General features: G+C 42.1%; 1 pseudogene across 1 annotated transcript in view; it reads right to left on the reverse strand.

Moving 5' to 3' along the window:
• Positions 1–21,639, reverse strand: part of LOC308150134 (piwi-like protein 1) — a 181,014-nt pseudogene that overhangs the window by 129,001 nt on the left and 30,374 nt on the right. Inside the window, exon 15 of the transcript in view lies at positions 21,425–21,576. The product of the transcript in view is annotated as a piwi-like protein 1 (transcript). The remainder of the gene's footprint in view (positions 1–21,424; positions 21,577–21,639) is intronic.

A 21,639-nucleotide genomic window follows, 5' to 3' on the forward strand; every position in this document is an offset into this window, starting at 1 on the left:
TGGGCTTGCACCCCACAGCAGCCAACAAAGAGCAACAGACAATACAGAATGTTAACACACAAACAGAAGGCAGCCTTGATTAAAACAAGAGTGGAAATAAAACGATAAGCAAGATATGTTCACATTCATCTGGTGCAGTTTAAAAGTTTAACAGAAACAGGAATAAAATAATTTTTAAATCTATTTAGTCTAGCGTGGGGGACTCTGAACCTCCTCCCAGAGGGCAGCAGTTCATACTCTGCATGTAGGACATGGGAGGGATTCATGAGAATTCTATCAGCCTGTCTGAGAGTAGCCTGTTCAAAAATAGACTGCAGGGATGAGTGGTCTTTCACCCCTATGATCTTCCATGCAGTCTGTATCAGTCGGACCAGTTTGGACCTTAGTTGTACAGATAGGTTACCAAATCAAGATGTAATGCCGTATCTGATGAGACTCTCTAAGACAGACTGGTAAAAGAGTAGCATACATTTTTGGTCAACACCATGAACTCTAAGACGGCGTAGGAAGTGTAGTCGTTGTTGTAATCTGCTACAAAGGCTGTCTACATGAGTGCTCCAGGTGAGTGAGTTGTCTGGGGTCGAACACCATCTCCTCAGTCTTCTTAACATTTAAAACCAGACAGTTAACATCACACCATTTAACAAACCTCTGGATTTCAGAATAATAGTCAATTAGGTCACTGTCCTTTTTAATTAAAGCAAGGATGGCAGTGTCATCCGAGAATTTTATGATGCGATTGCTAGGGTAGGTGCTTCTGCACTCGTTTGTGTATAAAGTAAAGAGCACAGGGGAACTGACTATACCCTGTGGAGCACCAGTGCTTATGGTTCTGGGTTCCGAAAGAGTGCCATTAACACTGACCCGCTGTGTGCGGTTAGTTAAAAAGGAGTGATACCATTTTATAATGAGGGGGGGGACATTAAGCCCATTTAACTTCTCAATTAAAAGGTGCGTCTGTATCGTGTTAAAAGCAGAACTGAAATCAACAAATAGGAGTCGGACATAGGAGGTAGGGTCCTCTAAGTGCTGAGATATGAAGTGCACCATGGCTGAGGTTGCATCATCTGTACCTGTATTACATCTATAAGCAAACTGAAAAGGGTCCAGAGAGCAACTGACTGCATTTTTCACTTTACATATAATGAATTTTTCAAAACATTTCATTACAACAGAAGTCAAAGCGACTGGTCGCAGGTCATTATTTTCCTTGCAGCTAGCCTTCTTAGGAACAGGAATAATGATAGCGTCTTTCCAGATGGACGGAACAGTGTGAGAGTCCAAAGACTTCTGGAAGATAGGACACCAGGCCTCAGCCAGCTCCTCACTGCAGGACTGTAGGAGAGGACGATGCGCTCATACGCCTTCATGGCCACAGATGTCAGAGCGATTGGCCTGTAGTCGTTGAGGCTGGAGATCTTGGACATCCATAGACAGAAGGAGGTCGCATTCTCTCTCTCTGTCCGTTTTACGCCTCTTTTCCGCTGAAGCCGACTCACTGCCTCCTTCATCCCCGTCATCGTCAGTTGTGTGATGATTGGATACTCCTACCACTAGGTGTCAGTAGAGGTCCTTGTTATAGGACATGACCGGAGATGATGTGGTGGTAGCGAGGGCAGAAGAACTAATAGGTACTAGGTAGATGCAGTTGATGTAAACGGAGCACGTTAATAAAAGTTACAAAAAGATCCTGTTTCTCATTGAACGACACGAACAACACAAGTTGGTGGCGGTGCCAGGCGCTCAGCCAACGTAATCACCTCCGTGTACACATGTTCCTTTTCCTCGTCGGATAGCCAGCTTAATTGCTTGAAGCGGGGGTCAGTGGCTGCGCTGAGGCCAGTAGCTTCAGTCGCGTCTGAAAGTCGCCACCTTCTATCAATTTCCTCCACCAATTTACTTTTCAGAGCTTTTGTGGTGGGACTGTCACTGTCGTCATCTTGCTCTAGATGTCTTTTTTTCAAATTTGTCAGCATTGGCGCTACTGCAGACAAGGACACATTTTCTTCTTTTGACAAGAGTTCAGTCAGAGTGATGAAGGGCTTAAGCATGGCAACAGTTTCCTCTGCGATGACCCACTGGGCTGTTGTCAGGTCCAGTGATCGGTCAGCTCTTTTGGTGACGATTGGGTCAGACAGGACAGCTGAAATGGGCCACCGTTGTTCGAGAAGACGCTCCAGCATTAAACACGTCGAGTTCCAGCGTGTTGCGACTTCTTGGATGAGTTTGTGGTTTGAAACTTGTTGTACGTTCTGTTTTTCTTTTAACGCCGCAGTTGCTTTCGCACTTTTCTTAAAGTGCGCCACAAGTCGCCTTGCAGCAGCCACGGTACGGTGTACAGGGTCGTGTCTTAGTGCTGCATTAACGCAAAGCTGAAGTGTGTGTCCAGCACAGCGCACCCCCCTGACAGTCCCCCACGCCTCCTCCTCCTGCAGCTTCTGAGTGCACAGAATCATATTAGCAGCATTGTCGTGCACAACTGCAACTCTTTTCTCTGCAGGTATAGCATATGCATCGACCGCCTCTCCAAGTCTCTGTGCAATATTTTCAGCTGTGTGACTCTCCTCCATTGACTTGGTCTCTAACACACAGTTCTTCATTCCCCAGTCATTATTTATCATATGAGCTGTCACCGTCATGTACGCTTCCATCTGTAGACTGGTCCATATATCCGTTGTGAAACTAATTGCAGAGCACTTCTCAATGTCGCTGCGCACTTCATCCCGTATGCATCTGTGCTGATCTGTAAGCGCATAGGAGAGAGCCTCGTGTCGGCAAAGTATACGCTGGCTCCAATGTTTCGATTAGGCGTTTAAACCCTTTCCCTTGCACGATATTTATAGGTCTCATGTCTTCCGCAATAAACGAAACTAAAGCCTTGCTTATGGCTTGCTTTCTGCTTTCCGTAAGCTTCTTAGTCAGCGTGTCACCAATGGTTGTTTGTCGTGAGGTGTCGGCTGACGTTGAAGCATCCGTTTTTTTTCAGACAATGCACCTACAAAAGCAGATGATTACAATTCAATTAGCCAACTTGGTAACACAACTAGCCATAGCATAGGCATAGCCTTATTAATGTGTTGTGTGGCGTCGTGTACAGCGATACTTACGTTTTTTAGGTGATTTGACAAACTCGTTGTAGAGTTGTGATATGCCAATTTCTTCTGGCATATCTGCCACTCGGCTTTTTGGGTGTTGTCTTTGCATATTTTAAAGTGTAACCACACGCCTGATGACTTCTTCGACATGTCTGCTGCACACGTCCTTGTTGTTTTCAACACAGAGAATCTTTCAACACAGATTTTTTTTTTTTCCGAATATTCAAATTTTATTTTCCCGTTGGAATCCCGTGCCCATCGAACGAAGCTTTGAAGCTTCGAAGTATTTAAGACAGCCCTAATACACAACTTTTTTTTTTACAGCACAGGTATTGTCAAGTTACAAAAAAACAACAATGGTTAGCATACATCGCTCGAACAACGTTTGCAACTCAAGATAATCTTGCTGAAATAGAATCCTAGGTGAATGTGAATAAGATGACCACAAACAGCAACTCTGCTGCCATCCTTAAAGATGTTGTGGCCTATGTTGATGTGTGGTCCAGAAGCAAAACGGAGAATTACTCCAAGTCCATCATCCAGCAGCTGTGCGATATGGGAGCTGAGGTGACAAAAAGATTAAATAAGCGAGTCACCCATGTGGTCTTTCAACACGGCCATCCAGCCACATGGGATAAAGCCCAGAAGACTGGTGTGAGGCTTGTATCTGTTCTCTGGGTGGCCAGATGTAAAGATGACGGTGAACATGTGGATGAAGAGCTGAATCCTGCCTTCAATGATGAAGCCAGTCCTGCGCTCAAGAGAAGGGCACATCGTTCTATGCAGCCAAAAGACCTCCCCGTGCTGACCCCCGAAAATGACACACGCATGAAGAAAAAACTGGACAAGATCATGAAAGAGCTTCATCCAGTGCCGTCGTCACCTTTTTTTACAGATGTGTCCACTTTCATTATTGATCACGAGAATGGAATAGTCTACAGCCCTCTGCTGAAAGTGTCTGACACCATGGCACAGCGACTGAAAGAGATGAGAGAGAGAAGGGAGAACCTCTCTCCCACAGCTTCAGAGATGGTAGAGTCCAGATTATCACCTGAACTCGAGCCTTCTCTTGGGAATACACCATCACACATCTCCCAGCTGGATACGGATTCTGATGACCCATATGTTGGTACTCAGTCTTGCTCAGAAGAAAGATGGAAAGAAGCAACAAGAAGACACTAGTGACAACTGTCCTGGAAAATCCCTGCACAAGAACGACCAGTGGTTGTCACCTTGCAGTGATGTGTCGAGACCAAAATCATTAGATCCAATTCCTTTCCCTGCTTTATCAGCTGAAGACGAAGGCATAAAACAAGACAAAAAGCCTAGGTTGACCAAAATCAAAAGAGCTGGAGTCAAGAAACACATTTCTTCAGAGAGTCCTGATGGTAGCAAGAGTGTGTTTACCTTTGACATGGCTGTTCCAGGAAACTCAAGACGATCAAGCAGAAGTAAAAAAGCAAAAGGATTACCATCAGTCAACAAAAAACATACAGTGCAGTCCCCCATAGAAAGTAAATCAACCACAAATAAAGATGCTTGTAGTATTTCTGCATCTCTGTCCGCACGGTCCTTTGCTCTCTCAAGTGACTCAGTGAATGCTTCTTCCTGTCCCAATGAAGATGATGGAGCGTTTGAGGACTACTTTTCTCCAGTTAACAACCCACAAAGGCCTCTTTTGCTCAACTTGCCCTCAAAGACTAATGTTCAGATCCTCTTTGAACCCAGCCCTGGGAAGAGAAAGAGGGGCAAGAGTGAAACCACAGGGCCTATGTTGGCCCCTGCCAAGAGAAAAAAAAATTAAGTGTGAAGGAGACCTCCTGGGAGTCCAACAGAAACAAGGAATTGCCTTGTGATCCTGCCAAACAGAGAGCATTGTCAACACAGATCCCACACCTCTCAAAATGCAGTTTAACAGAAGCCAGTAAAGCTTTAGATCAGCAGGAAAGTCCAAATGTCCTACCTCATCACAATGAATATGATGTGAATTACTATCAGACAGCTGGACTGTAAACGGCAGAAACAACACGGACCCCCAGTAATCAGTGGATGTGATGTGTAATTATTAATTCCTTATGGCCGTTTAGAGCTTCTGTGTTTCGCCCTCTGTTTTTACTGTCCTTCCGAGTAGGTAAACATGTTTTGTTGTTCTGCTTTTAGCTTTTTTAGTATCCATATAACGTTAAAGGCCTAATGTTATTGGTGTCAGCATTGGGGTCCATTCAATTTCATTCAATTTAGGCAGTTCACTGAAATTCCAGTTCTTAAATGTTCCTCATTGGAATCATGAAACACGGGACGTGATGTTATACTGTCCATTGTGCCAATGGATGGTACGCACATGAGGTTTGCCTTGATGTTGAGAGTGGCATGGGAGCTGTATCTCAGACATGGGAAGGATGTAAAATTTCGGGACACATCGTCAGTAGAGTACCTTTGAATCATGGGGTGTTTCGGCCTTTTCAACACTAGACACCCTCATCTAAGGCGGCCAGCTACAGGGTGATCAAGCCTGAGCTTGTGTCCCATGCCCAATCATGAGAATTGCCTGATTGTTTAAATGGCGCAGCCCACGGGACTATGCAAGGCAGGGGTGTCCTCTTCCCTGAGTCAGGCCTAGAGCTGACCGCATACCTTGTTCACCCTCCTCCTGGAGGGTTCTGACCTGGGTTCTCAAGTGGGAGTGGGGGTAGGGGGGGATTAGTGAGCGGGTCATGTTGCTGTTCTTTCTTTCATGTTGCTGTTCTTTTGAAAAGGATAGAGGACATTTGGAATTGGAATTGCAGTTTACTTCCTGAATTGACTAATTTTAATTGAATTGACCCCAACCCTGATTGGTGTGAACCTCATGAAGAAAGGATGCTGCAGCACTAGATGTAAAAACAATGTTGCACTGATATATTTAAAAGATCTATGTGTTTTATGATATCGAATTGTGAAAAAGAGAGAAAGAGAGAAGGAAAAGACAGTGTTATGGTTTATTCTTTTTATATGGTTTCAGATTAAATGATATGGAGGCTGAAATGTACAATTAGAGATGTTTTTCATTATTGGAAAAAGCTATACACGTCTCTAATAACGTCATGTTTTATTTACCTGTTATGTTATATGATATCACCTTGTGTTTTTGTACCGTCACAAAATGTATGTGCCATTCTTTTTCTACCCCCCAAAAAAGTTTTATTTTCAATACTGCTTCTGTAATTCGCTGTCTCAGATATTAAAACAAGAGGAGAAAATAACTAAGTAAAAGCAGTGAGGCCTTAAAGACTGAAGTAATGTTACTACTCTGACTGACCATCCCCTCTACTCTGCAGTCAGCCCCAACACCCAGCCCGTCTCTGTTGTCTCTGACTCAATGACTACTACATTCCAAAGAATTGGATCAAATAAATGTTTGAATAAGATTTTGTCTTTCAAGTAATTTTTTTGTTCAGATAACTGACTTTAAATAAAAATAGGTTCAGAGCAGGGGAGGCAGACATGGAGGTCGACGTCGGAGGACGGGCTCATTGTAATACATGTATATCTAATGGAATAAGGAATGGTTGGTATCATGATTCCATCCCTTATTTCATTCCATGCATTACAATGAGCTCGTCCTCCGATGTCAACTTCCACTAGCCTCCCCCGGTTCAGAGAATTCCCTGCACCTATGCTGTCCATTCCGTGTTGACTGTAATGGTCTGTGCGTCATTGTAACACATATTGAACACGAGGGGGCAGTGTTTAATAAAGTCCATTCATTCATTCATTCATACATTGTAGTGTATATAACTTGACCTCAAACAGCCCCAAATCCATCTGTGTTCTGTGAACGACATTATAGTGGAAGATGGCCCACCTGCCTCGGGTGTATGTATAAAAGGAATTCTATAGCGCCCACGTTAAACTTGTCTTATTTAGAAATACTATGGATAAAGGAACCACACATTTTATCCAAAATAAACATTTAATCCTCTCAATGTATTATGTGTTTTTAAGTGTTTGTAATTCTTCTAATATCCTAATTATCCTGATGATAGACTACTACTGCACTACTACCACTGTACTCAGCAGCACTTCTAGGATACAAATCAAGTGAGTTTCAACCATGAGGGGTGTCATACCAAGTGGTGTTGTCCCTTTACTGTGCCCACACAGTTCAAAGTGTCTCTTCTAAACTGCGTAGGTAAACATTGTCCAAGGCTAAACTGTACTTCTGAACTCACAGATCATGGTCCACACTTGTGAGTTGTAGAAGATTAAAATAATATTTACATTCATCTATCTCCTTAGACCTACCCTAGGAGGACGAACTGCACTCCAATACATTCCATGACGCGTTCGGCCGAGGTGGTCTCATCTAGTTTATTTTGCAATCGCACTTATTATTTTCTTCAATAGCCTATACAACTAGAAAGCAGAGGAGAGAAGCGTTTCTGTTTGGAGAGTAATAATCCCAATAAGGTGCTCTTTGGAGAGAGGTGCAGTAATATCCAAGAAAAAAGGGGAACCAAGGCACTCTTATTGTAGCAAAAATTAAAGCCTTTATTAGGAGTGGCTATGCCGACGCGTTGCGGTCTTCTGACCTTACTCAGGGCACATGGAGTACTGGTACAAACATTTCACTTATGAAGACAATGAGTGGAAGTGACATCATAATCAATTGGTGGAGGTGACTACCCTAGTGGTCAACATGGGTTATACAGGTAAATATGTACCATGAAACACCAATTATGTACAATAAAACCAAACACCACAATATACAGATATGATTGAAAACAATGTCAAAACAAAATTAAAAACAGCTGTATGGCCATACACAAATTACAGAAATGGAGAATAATCAATGTCTTCATTTAACCCAGGGGAAACCATGGCATTGAGTTTAAAAATCCAAAATGTTTCCCTTTGTAGGAGCAGTTTGAGCCTGTCCCCTCCTCTGCGAGAGCAGTGGACCACTTCCAGAACCACCACTTTTAAAGAACTGGGGCTGCTATGGCCAGCCTGTTGGTAATGCTTAGCCATAGGATATTGGTCATTGGATGTTCTGATGGCATAAACATGCTCTGCGAATCTGTCCCTCAGTCTACGCTTAGTGCGTCCCACATAGAAGCAACCACATCCACATTCCAGCCTGTAAACAACATATGTGGTGTTGCAGTTGGAAAAAGACTTTAGCTGGTACCTGAAGCCACTTGTATCTGTGAAGTGCTTGGTTCTGATCATGTGTTGACAATAATTGCAGTGTCCACACTGGTAATGGCCTTCAGGGGCTGATAGCCAATGCTGTTTGGTTTTGGGCACCATGTCACTACGCACCAGTTTGTCCTTGAGGGTGGGTGCGCGTCGGTATGAGACAGACGGGGGCTCTGGGAGTGCATCATGCAAAGCTGGGTCACTTTCTATGATGCTCCGGTTCTTTTTTATGATGTTGTTGATGCGAGCCGCCTCCCTGCTGTATCGAGTGACAAAATAGATCTGTTTGGGTTTTTGGGCTCGGTGTGATGGTCTGAGGAGGTTAGCTCTCTCCTGAGCTTTGGTTTTGGTGAGGGATTGATCAAGAAGGCTGGGTTGGTAGCCCCGTTGTTGGAACCTTTGATGCATATCACATGCCTTTTCCTCAAAATCCTCTTTCCTGTCACAGATGCGCCGCAGCCTTTGGAATTGCCCAAATGGTATATTTTTGATCAAGCTGGAAAACGATCCGCTCTAAGGATGGTGTTGCGGTCTGTGGTCTTTCTGTAAATAGTGGTATGAAGTGACCCTTTGTCAGTTTTGATGATTTTTAAATCAAGGAAATTAATTTCTGTTTGACTGTAATCAATACTCAATCTGATGTTCTCATTTGTGGAGTTGACATACTTGTGGAACAGTAGCAATTCTTCTTCTGACCCCGAAAAAAACAATAATCTTAAGAAGATCTGTGGAAACAAAGGGCAGAGAAATAATGCAGTTTCACTCACTCTCATTTCACATTAAACACATTGATTGAACACATTTCAAATGTAAAATGTTAGGCTTGACTACTGGTAAAGGAGAGGAAGAATTCAAAGTAAAAGTGCACTTTAGGCTTGACAGGTAGACCATATACGCAGAAAGACATGATTAATCAATGCTTGCAGTAACTTTTCTGTTCACTGTTTTCGTTCCCTCAACTCTCAAATCCACTCGCCATGAACAAACATTTGAACAAGTTACAGAAGCAACTGCGTTCCAGACAAACTCAACCTCTGACTCAATGGAACGCATCATACACCGAAAATTCACTGGTGCATATTGAACCGTGGATGGCAAACCATACAGTTCAATATAAACAGAGAACCGTTGCACCCCTAATATGCATTAGCTACTTTAAATGACCATAGAACACTGCACCTTCTTAGGACCAAAGTCCCGGGGCAATTTTCTGTCTTCCACGACCCACAAGTTGACCATCAGAAGTGGAGTGAACTGGCCGTGCTTCCTCCTGAGGGGGAGCCTTTAAAAAAAACATTCAAATGTAATCAAAAATACTTTATTGAAAGCCCTTACCAGTTCCTATAATAACTCATGTTTCATATCAACACCACTCCACAAATTACTGTGAAAACTCATAAAGGTAAGTGAAGTAATCTTAACCACTCAATTAGCAGTGCAAGAGCATTCAAATACAGTCAGAACTGAATTAATGATATGCCTAAAAACTATTACAGTGACAGAATACAATAGTGACCTTATAAATTCAGCATTACATTTGTTGTCTTCTGGCAGAGATGCCATCATAGGATTATTTAGCCTGATCCATTCTCATCCTATTATATTTATATCGAGGATACACTACACAATTTATAAAATCTTCATACCGGAAAACCTCTGACATTTTGTGATCACCCTTGCCCAAATTATTGTGTCTTGCTGTTGCTCTCTCCAAGATCAGGGGTTCTCACATCACACATTTTAATTTATACATTTACATAAGATTTGACCATCAAGACCCTACAGTAGCCTAAATTCATACAGCCATGTTGGTACAGCCATGCGTAACGGCGAAATCCTGTGGGCAGAATTAATTCCTACAATATGTTGGTAATTGATGTGTATAAGGATTATTAATGAACTCACCGACACCGCCCCTGGTGGCCCAGTCTCTTGACCGCGTGCACGACCCCTCGATCTTGCTCTGGCTCGACCCGTCATTTTAGGGTTTGGGTTAAAACTGGAATGGAACTGGAAGAAACATACAAATTAAACTTCTCATTCTACAATTTTAACATAGCAAAGTTTGACATGACTACCACGTGTACATTTGGAACACAATTAAAGACAGTCACGAGCACATGTCGTGACCACAGTCGTGACTACATACTGGCGCAAAGTGCTGCACGAGGCAAGAAACAAGACTTAGCTAGCTAACTAACAACCACTTTGTAGTTCATAAATTAGCTAATGGAGTCATCGTTGCTTCTGTAGTCTACAGTTAAAATTCATTGCTTTAGATGTATTAATTACTAACTGGCTAATATTATTGAAAATGTAAACATTGCGTTAGAACAGGCGGCCTGTCTAAACTAGCTCGCTAAAATCACAACTGGCAACTGGACTTGAAACCATCTTGTGTGGCTCAATTAAAAGCTTATATTCTTTAATTACTTTTACAGTGATTATCTGGCAGCATGTAAGGTAATAAACATCATGTAGCTAGCTCTATTTTCTCATAGAACGCCTTAGATGTACTTACATAGTGACTTCTTTCAAATCTCAACTGTCTGCGATACGAATTGTATCAGGTTATTTGTAGGGCTTCTCAACCTGAGTATTACTGCGCACGTAATACAATTCTCGTATCATTCATTGGTTCACAGAATACTGAATTCTATAAATATGTTATTTATTGAATACACAGGCATTATTTTCGACTCAAAGGAAGTAAAACAAATGTCTTACTATACACTGTACATATACTCATTGTATAGTAGGCTATACAGTTGGGTAGGAGAGAGAACTATATTTTGGTAGTAATAGCGCAGTAATCACTACGACCATGGACATTTCGGGGAGACCTCTACCTCAGTGGTCTTCAACCGGGGGTCCGCGACCCCTAGGGGGTTCGCAGAGGTACTGCAGATACTCACCAAAATAATCAGTGAGAATTAACAAATATAACAAATGATATTGAGTAAAGTACAAGCATTAATAGGCAATAATAAGCTACTTTTGACAAAAACAATTTACAAAATAAATGATGCCCATGATTCTAGAGTCTCACATAACGTCAGCTGAAAAAAAAAAAATCTGCGGATTCCGCGGTGCCCTCACCTGACGTGAAATGCGCAATTGTTGATCACTTGGAGGCACTCGAAAGTCAATTTGAGAAGTACTTTTCTGAGACTGAGTCTTGGAGAAAGCACAAGACATGGATACGGTTTCCATGCAAAGACAATGCATCCGACGCCTAAACCAGATCGACCTAACCACAGACAGCAGTACACACAATAATGTGTAAGAGTCACAGCCTCTCACCCAGTTCTCGATGAGCCTCTTGCCTTTTGCAACAACTTATCTTTGTGAAAGTGGATTCTCCTCCCTCACCTACCTGAAGAGCAAATACCGTTCCAGACAGCAGTCTGAGGATGACATGATGCTCTGCCTGACAACCTCCATCTCCCCCAGAATAGACAAGCTGTGTACCACCAACCAGGGCCAGTCATCTCACTGAGGTAGGCATACCTGGCTTCCTGAAGCTAAAAGTTTCATTGTTGAAAAATAATAATAACAGAAAATATAAGCCTCATCAACAACAACAACAACAACGACAACAATAATAATAACCAATCATAATTATGCATGAACGTTTTATCAATCATAAACACATATAGGCTAATAACCCAGTATATAAATAGGTTAATACGTTGAAAGAAAAGGTGAATGAAGTAAATATAAAAGTTATTATAGGCTTTAAAATGTGAGACATTTAAAAATATATATTACATGTGGGGGACGGGGTCCCTGTTCTGTTTGTCTGTCGTCCAAGGGGTCCTTGGGTTGAAAAAGGTTGAAGACCCCTGCTCTACCTCCCTTTTTCACAATCTAGTCACATGCGATTTGCTCCAATCTAAAATATGTCCACTAGGTGGTAGCAAAGTACAGGCGTGGCTCCCACAAACCCATGTTGCCCCAGCTAGGCCTACCCGACTTCAAGTCAGTAGGATAAACTGTAACACTGTTGATATTCACAAAAATAGATGCAAAAGCACATTAAACATGAATTACATACTGTATTCATTACAGTAATTGTCACTCAATATTTAATTGAATGTTTTCTTGTGCTACCCTAATTAAGAAATGAAAGTAATAATCAAATTATGTGGAATGTATTTTTTTTTATCTTGTTATATGTATTAAGATGTACAGTAGCATTAAACTAGAAGACATGTTTTGATGCTGCTTATGATTGCATTCCGTAGTCCCTCTCTGGTCCGTCTCATCAACATCATTTGTTTTGATGTAGCCAAGATCAATGGGAAATGCCTGTTTTTGTGGAAAAGCACATAACAGAGCTGAACATGGATTCTGGATGGACATACTGCATCTAATTTCCTCTGGATGTTCAAAGGGGAAAGTGAAATGTGTGGTTACTTTCCCCCAGAAATTGATGTTCTGAAGTCAATGTTGTGCTTGTATGAAAGATATGATTTGAATTCACTATGTTGGCTGATAAGGATAATGGAAGGAAGTTTAGACAGTAAAACTACATATATGTTACCTATGGTTGCCAGCCAATGCCCTCTTACTACTGAGTCAACTCTCTTTATTTGTGACAACCAGACTAGTGCAGAACACAAGAGGCAGATGGAGAGTAAAACCCAAAGCTGGGTGTATTTATTGATTCCGGGGAATAGGGGCAGAGCTTTTATAGTGAAGCAGGCAGATCAGGAGGGTCAGCAAGCAGGGCAGGCAGGTAGAGAGGGCAGGCAGGGCAGGGCAGTGCAGGCAGAGAGGGCAGGCAGGGCAGTGCAGGCAGAGAGGGCAGGCAGGGCAGTGCAGGCAGAGAGGGCAGAGAGGGCAGTGCAGGTAGAGGGCAGGCAGGGCAGTGCAGGTAGAGAGGGCAGGCAGGGAGAGGGCAGGCAGGGCATTGCAGGCAGATAGAGAGGGCAGGCAGGGAGAGAGGGCAGGCAGGGCAGTGCAGTGCAGACAGAGAGGGCAGGCAGGGCAGTGCAGGTAGAGAGGGCAGGCAGGGCAGTGCAGGTAGAGAGGGCAGGCAGGGCAGTGCAGACAGAGAGGGCAGGCAGGGCAGTGCAGGTAGAGAGGGCAGGCAGGGCAGTGCAGACAGAGAGGCCAGGCAGGGCAGTGCAGTGCAGGTAGAGAGGGCAGGCAGGGAGAGAGGGCAGGCAGGGCAGTGCAGTGCAGACAGAGAGGGCAGGCAGGGCAGTGCAGACAGAGAGGCCAGGCAGGGCAGTGCAGTGCAGGTAGAGAGGGCAGGTAGGGCAGTGCAGGCAGGTAGGTAGAGAGGGCAGGTAGGGCAGTGCAGGCAGGTAGAGAGGGCAGGTAGGGCAGTGCAGGCAAGTAGAGAGGGCAGGCGGGCAGGAGGACAGACGGTAAGGTGAGGCAATAGCAGGCGAGGCAGGGATGTAGACAGGGCCAACAGGCAGACAGGCTGGTGGGGCAGACAGGCAGGCAGGTGGGGCAGACAGGCAGGCTGGTGTAGGTGGCAGGAAAACTGTGGGCAAAGGGAGAACAGGGTAGGAATGTAGGCTAACTGACAGAGTAGAATAATATCAATGGCTGGAAGTGGGACTTAACAGGTAGACTGAAGTTACGATCTGGCAGAGTGGTGAAGGCTGGACCGGGTATTTATGGAAGGCTATAAGGTGGTAATGAGGACCAGCCGGTCACCTGACTCCTACACACCTGACTCCACTCCTGGAGTTAGTAAGAGAGAGAGGAAGGGAGAGGGACTGCCAGATACCTATAGGTAGAGTGTGTGACATTTTGTTGGTTGCTCATACAGTAGTTGCTTTCATAGTTATAAGGCCTGTATTTGCTATGCTATTTGTTTGATAGGAACTCTCCTCCTTACATGCACTTAAAATAATAGAATGATCATCTTGGGCTCAAACTTAAACCAGCACTCATAATTAAGACCAGAAGTTGGAACGGATCATTCGCTTTCTTGTTTCTGTGTTCCTCCTGACTTTGATGAAAGATTCATGATTCGGATGTGAAGTATTAAGGATTCTGTGACGTATAGTAAAAAAAATAGTTAAATTGTCCTCTCAACATTCTATTAAGAGGGTTCGATTGCAAGTTACAATATCTCTTCCTTCAAACCTCTTCCTCCCATCTTCCCTTCATCCTTTAGAAAAGAACGTGGCACCTTAGAGGGCATTTTGAGGAAGATGTACGTAAGTCTTTCATGTCTGAGATCTAAGACTGATTACAGATTCAGACCTGAGGGACCAGTCTGAGAGGAATCACTCCAGTCACTGTTTACCTGCCTGAAAAGGAGAGAGTGAGTGAGGGGGGGGGGGGCATTCTAAATTGTTCCTATTTGGTAATCACACATTGCACATTGTAAATTAGTTGAAGATTACACAACAGAAAAGAGAAAAGAAGAGACCTAACACAAATCACCACGGACAGGGTCTGTCTATATAATGACAACTGTGTGTGTAAATGTTTATGACAGGGCAGTTAAATGCAAATGAGAAGTAAGTACTCCATGTAATGTCCTAATTGAACACCTGGAAACCCCCTTTAGAAAGATGAGGTCATAAAAACTGAATGGTTGCTCCCCAAAACAACAACTGGCCATTCTGTTTGAGGATTGCTTGGCTTGTCCTTCAATAACTACTGTTCCAGTAACTTATTTCCCTTGGAAACAAAGTGCACAATCTCAGATGAATGTTTCCCATTCTTCAAGTTCCATAAGGATCTGTGTCATAGAATGCATCCTGCAGGTTTCACACAGAAGTCAGTCAACGAGCATGATACAAGGCAAATATATTGTTAGGGGCATAGTGTTCAGCCAACTCAATAGATGTTGCTCTAGCAAATCCTTCATTTGCTAGAGCAAATGTCAGTCGATAAGTTGAGCATGATACATGGCAAATATTGTTAGCAGTAAGTAGTCAGTAAGTGATAAAACAGTGGTGTGGCTTCTGAAAATAGTTTTATCTATCACACCACCTTTCACTCCAATGATAAGGACACATACTATGAAGGCATCTTTTATTAGTTGCAAAGAATAGTCCTTCAAACGCCACCGTTTCCCTTATAAAACAACAAAGGCCAAAGCAAAAAAAAAGAGCTGAAAGCTGAGCAGTGTGAGGCTGAGAAAGGTGCCCCCTGCCAGGGACGTTGATGAATGCGCTTCAGGCTTCAAGCTGGCCCAGCAGCCCCCAGCAAGTGTGGATCCCACACTTACACTAATCAACCACTGCGAGACATCCAGGCCCAACACAATTGAGTGGGCGCTTTCCTCTCACAGAAACATGTAATGTACTGTAGTTTAACACTGAATACCAAATTGGTTATCTTGTTTTAAAAATCATTATCGTCATCACTATCAACATTTGGGGTGTTTCTGACTCAATACATACAAGAGTAGTCTGTGTCCAATCTATCATGGTCAGCACTGTGTCCTCCAACCTCACTGACCCATTTGAACAAAAATCATACAAACAAAGCAAGATCAAAGCCTTTATAGCAATAGCTATGTACCCATTTAGCTCCCACATTTGATTGCAAAAGTAGTACAAGAGGGGATTCTGAATAATAAGGATACCATGATATCAGTAAGCGGGTTAGGAAAATTAGATTACTCTATTGCCTGCTGTGGAACATAATCTGCTCAGCATCGATTCAATTTAATGGTACCACACACACACACACACACACACACACACACACACACACACACACACACACACACACACACACACACACTCCTTATTATAGTTATTCTCACATCATAGAGATTGTTTTTCATGGCCTGTGCATGGGCAATAGACAGAGTGTACTGTATGTTGTTGGAATCCTATTGGCTACACCAACGGACAGTTTGAAGTTGTCCTGATACACATCGCAATGGTACTGTAAAGTAAACTACTGATACTCTCTCTAATGTAACATATCCATTATCTTCTGTATGATAAACATCTCAATTCTATCTCATTTACTGTGTGTTATTTGCTCCAACGAATCATCAGAATATTGTTATTAGATTAGATTCAACTTTATTGTCATTGCAGAGTACTATACAACAAAATGCAGTTTAGCCTCCAACCAAAAGTAAGTAAGTAAGCACGTGTGCATAGAGCTGCAAATAACCGCATGCACATACAAGCACGCACGCACGCATGCACACACATACAGAGAGACTACGGCTGCGAGCGGGCAGCTTTAAATTCAGCACAATGTATTGACTAGCCTTTTGGCTGCTTATCACCCAGATCAGCATCACACAAGTCTTTCTGCTGCTGCCAATTCCACACTCCCTGACCCTCTGCCAGCTCTGGGTATTAAAGTATTAATGCAGTCGCAGTCTGGCGGGAGACACTGGAGGACCAGGCTTTACTTACTGGAAATGCAGCCAATGGTTTTGAACGCTGTTTAATATAGGTTGGTAGTCTATGTAGATAACATGCAGCCACACTGATGCCCCTCTTTAGTTAGCCCCTCTTTAGTTAACCCCTCTTTAGTTATCCCCTCTTTAGTTAGCCCCTCTTTAGTTAACCCCTCTTTAGTTATCCCCTCTTTAGTTAGGCCCTCTTTAGTTAACCCCTCTTTAGTTAGCCCCTCTTTAGTTAACCCCTCTTTAGTTAGCCCCTTTTTAGTTAGCCCCTCTTTAGTTAACCCCTCTTTAGTTAACTCATCTTTAGTTAGCCCCTCTTTAGTTAACCCCTCTTTAGTTAGCCCCTTTTTAGTTAGGCCCTCTTTAGTTAGCCCCGCTTTAGTTAGCCCCTCTTTAGTTGGCCCCTCTTTAGTTAACCCCTCTTTAGTTAGCCCCTCTTTAGTTAGCCCCTCTTTTTTTGTAATCAGTATTTTATAGATTTTTTCAATAAACACATTTCTTGACAACTTTTGTATAAAATGGTAACAATATCACCGAATAAGTCTTGCTGTCATCAAACAGAAATAATTATCTTTAGTTAACCCCTCTTTAGTTAACCCCTCTTTAGTTAGCCCCTCTTTAGTTAGCCCCTCTTTAGTTCAAAATGCTACTTTTAATGACTGCTGCAGTCTCAAAATGATTCAACCCCTTCATGACAAACATCTTCAGTACTTAGTAGAGCACCCTTTTGCTGTTATGACCTGCTGCAAACATGATGCATAGCCAGACACCAGCTTCTGACAGCATTCCTGAGGAATCTTAGCCCATTCCTCATGGGCAATGGCCTCCAGTTTAGTAATATTCTTGGGATTGCATTTTGCATCAGCCTTCTTCAAATCCCACCAGAGATTCTCTATGGGGTTCAAGTCAGGCGACTATATGCATACAAACATTGTATACATACATACATACATCATAATAACAAAATAAATGAAAAATAAATAAATAAATAAAAATACAACAGATCAGCAAACGAGATAAATCATCTATTGTTCTTTCAGAGTTAATTGTATTAAGTGCTCTTTTATTGTTTTCTTGAAAGTGCATTTGGAATTAGTTTTACTAACATGCTTGGGTAAAGAGTTCCCTCCTGTAATGGCTCTGTAAATTACAGTAGATTTGAGAAGATTTGTCCTAGGTCTAGGTGGTAAGAGATGTCCTGAAATGGCCTGTCTGGTCAGATAATTGTTTTCATTTCTGATATACACTACTTGGTCAGAAAAGTACTGTGGTTTCTTGTCATTAATGACATTCCTGAATAAGATCAGAAGACTTGATTGTAATCTATCTTCTACAGGAAGCCAAGCGAGATTTCTATGCATTTCCAAAACATGTGTACGCATTGTACAGTGGAGAGCTAATCTAGCAGCTTTGTTTTGAGCGATTTTGAGTTTTCTTAGATCTTTCTTAGCAGCAGATGACCAAATGCCTGGACAGTACTCAAGGTGTGACAGAACTAAAGCTTGAATCACTTGGTTCAGTGTCTGATGTTACATACTTAGAACATTTCCTTGTTACGGCAATGCTCTTACCCATTTTAGTTGCAATAATATCAATATTCAGTCCATGTAAGTTTAGCATCCAGCACAATGCCAAGTAGCTTGGTCTTTTTAACTTGTTCTACTATTAATGGAGGTAAATGTAAAGGTGTACCACGTTTTCTCTGAGGTAAAAGAGAAACTGAATGCCAACTGCCCAGATGGAGAAAACAAGTTTTGATTTGTTATTACTTGCCACAGGAGAGTATGGAACACTGTCTATGAAAATTAAAACATGTTTTTCATGTTATACTTGCAACGTACCCTACAGTTCACTCTGCCTTATAATCCCATTGTAGTGCAGGTCTGGGTAAGTGACAATGAACATGAAGGAAATGCAACTGAAGATGAATATTCAATAAAATCTGGGTTTAGGAGTCAAGTGCAAGTCAACATTATTCATGTCCAACAAAGCATGTGCGAGTGAATTAGTATTCAGTAGAAAGTGTCATAGTATTAATATTGTTCTGTTGAGAACATGATTCCAAACTTGCATTCTAATAAGAATGTTGTTTTCAACTTCTTCCAGAATCTAGGTTAACAGAAGAAGGTTCAGCCTTTGTACAACGAAATGTATTTATGCTCTAGAGCCATATAAGGTAACCCTGGAGCAATTAGGGGTTCAGTGCCTCGCTCAAGGACACCTCAACACGTGGACAGCCGGGGTTCGAACCGCCTGAGCTGCCGATCTTGTGATCATTAGACACTGGCTCTACCGGCTGAGCCACAGCCAACTGAAGCCAAAAGAGCTACTTATCACTATTTCATTTATGAAACTGAGCTATTTCTGTATGCCAGGCTGTGTTTTTAGTGGCACTGGGCAAAAGTACTGTATTTGTATCAACACCCAACTAGCACATAGAGTAGTGAATGTATGATGAATTGAAAGCCAATGTATTTATCAATATACTATCCTCAAGGATTGTGCAGATGTCCAACTATGTCTCTGGTCCAGAGTTTGTACAGTATGTGAAATGAAACTTTTTTCCCCACCATCATCTCCTACATCATTTTGTTCACCATTCCATCTTTCCATCCACCTTTAAGAGAAACTGCTTTTTCTGAACTACTTATACATGAGATTTGAACAGCGACTGCCCAAAAAGAATGTATAAAAAAACATCCTGTATAACTTTCTGTACAATTCTCATCCTACAGTAACAGGCATTTAAAATGCAGTAAATATACTGTAGGCCTATGTAAAAATGTTAAAGTCATGAACCATAGGTTCAGTCATTGCTTCAATACAGTTTGAGTGATTGATGCTCTTTTTGCGCGAGTATCATGCTTCCTCCATTGAACGGAAAGTCCTATCTATTCCATTCAAAGTCAGAAAGTGTTTTAGCCTTCCCCCTTTCCACTGGTAATAAGGAATTGGCAAGAATAGATCGATATAAATAGATCAACATAATGCAGCACTATCATGCACAGATCAGCCTTAAAACATGTAACGTTAGATATATAACGGAAAGGCTGACTGACGCGGGGCTCATACAATCTCCGCGTTTGTTATAGATACGATACGAGTGCTCCGGTGTCTTGCTGGTAGTCAAATATATGTATTTATATATACAGCATATGGATGTTACGTGCCTGTTACCTGCCGCTTTCAGTTCTAGTAGTTTAGATCTCGCAACCAGGGAAACGCCACATGTGTTAAAGGGAGCAAGACGCGAATCTACCGGCATTTGACTCATGAGTGAATGGCGAAAATGGCTGGACGGCACAGCTTGGGATTCCATTGAAGTTACAGGGAACTGTGTGTGAAAGAGGCTTAAATGTTGAAATAACAGTAATACAATGTTCATTGATAAAATGATATACGGGATGGAAAGGGGAGATGGCAGTTTTAGAAGGGGGATGAAGCGCGCTGGACTGAGGAACAGCATAGGCACAGCACATCGCCATAATAGCTATTTTTTTGTTATGCTTGTTGTAAATAAAAGTTCTATGATGCATTGAAATGACATTAAACTAAGATAATACGATGGTTATCATATTTTTTCAAATCTTTATTAATAAGTTAAAACAGAAACAGTAAGTGAAGTTTTCCGAGAGCTGTTGTGGTATTTAAAAATGGCGGTTAGCGATGAAATCTATGAACATGGGATGACGATTTCCATTGACCAATTCTCTATATTTGCTTGATACGTACTGTATTTAAGAATGCAATGACACTGGTAATTCAGTTAATATTTATTTATTTATTTAATGTTTCAAAACACAATCCTTCAACTCAGAACTAACTGCACTTTATTTAAAACGTTTTAAATTGCTAGAGTGCAAAATAACAGCATCCGCACACTCAAACACTGTGCAAAAATAGAGTTTATTTTTTTCTTTTTAATTCTCTAAAACAAAAGGGTCATAAGTGCAACTTCGCTGCAACATTTCTGTCTGACAATGTGGCTTGTACTGCATAAAAGAAAAGCAAACCCTAACCTTCACCATGATAGTGAAAACAGGGAGACAGCCAAAATGACAGCTGCAGTAACAACATTTTCAAACAGTATCATGCAACTTGATCTTAGTAAAAGAACAAAAAAAGAAAAAACACAAAATAAAACTTTGCACCGAAGTTTGACCATCTGTAATAAATAATTTTCCAAAGAACAGTATAAAATAAAATAGCAATTCAAATTGCATTAGTTTGTGATTGTAAGTCGCTTTGGAATAAGGCGTCTGCTAAATGCCAAAAATGTAATTGTAAATGCATTAGCGTAACAAACGAAAGGAAAACAAGTTCACTCCAAAGTGCTCTTCAGGTAGCTGCTGCCCTCTCACAGGTAGTAGAGGAAGTCATCCAGGTTCATGTTGGGCTCTCTGTGGATGCTCTGTCCCACCAGGAAAGCAAGCTTGTGGGCATACTGTCAGGGTGCAGGCACTCGGATGATCCCCTGAAATAATTGGGGGAGACAAAATCAACGACAATTTATGCATCAAAAAACAACTTGCATGCCTGAAATGTGCATTTGTTGTTTTCATTATTCTAAAGTAGACATATCGACACGCAAAGAATCATGTTATAAAACAATCTCTGAGTAAATATATCTCGCTTTGAATGCCCTGATGTTCCAAACTCCCAAGATCCCCCCCTCTCTCCCCGTCACAACAGACCTCACGTTTTGATAGCTATGATGCAGCTGCACACGAAATAATGATAGTTCAGGTAAACTTCCCTTTAAAACTACTACTGGAAAGACAACCCAGCATACCTGCCAGTTGAAGTACATGTGGCAGAGTTTGTAGGTCAGTCGCTGCATGTGGTCAGGCAGGCTTCAGTCCACTGCTGTCATACACCACATTGTAGTGGGTTGGGGAGACGCTTCCCTGTCTAACAGCTTGGCTGACAATGAAGAAGTCGTACCTGAAAATGGGAAATTGCAACTGTAGCCACCGTTTTAAGACTGGATAAAGCAGACATAGCACA

This window comes from Nansenia antarctica, assembly GCF_963989245.1.
Source record: "Nansenia antarctica genome assembly, chromosome: 2".
NCBI lineage: Eukaryota > Metazoa > Chordata > Actinopteri > Argentiniformes > Microstomatidae > Nansenia > Nansenia antarctica.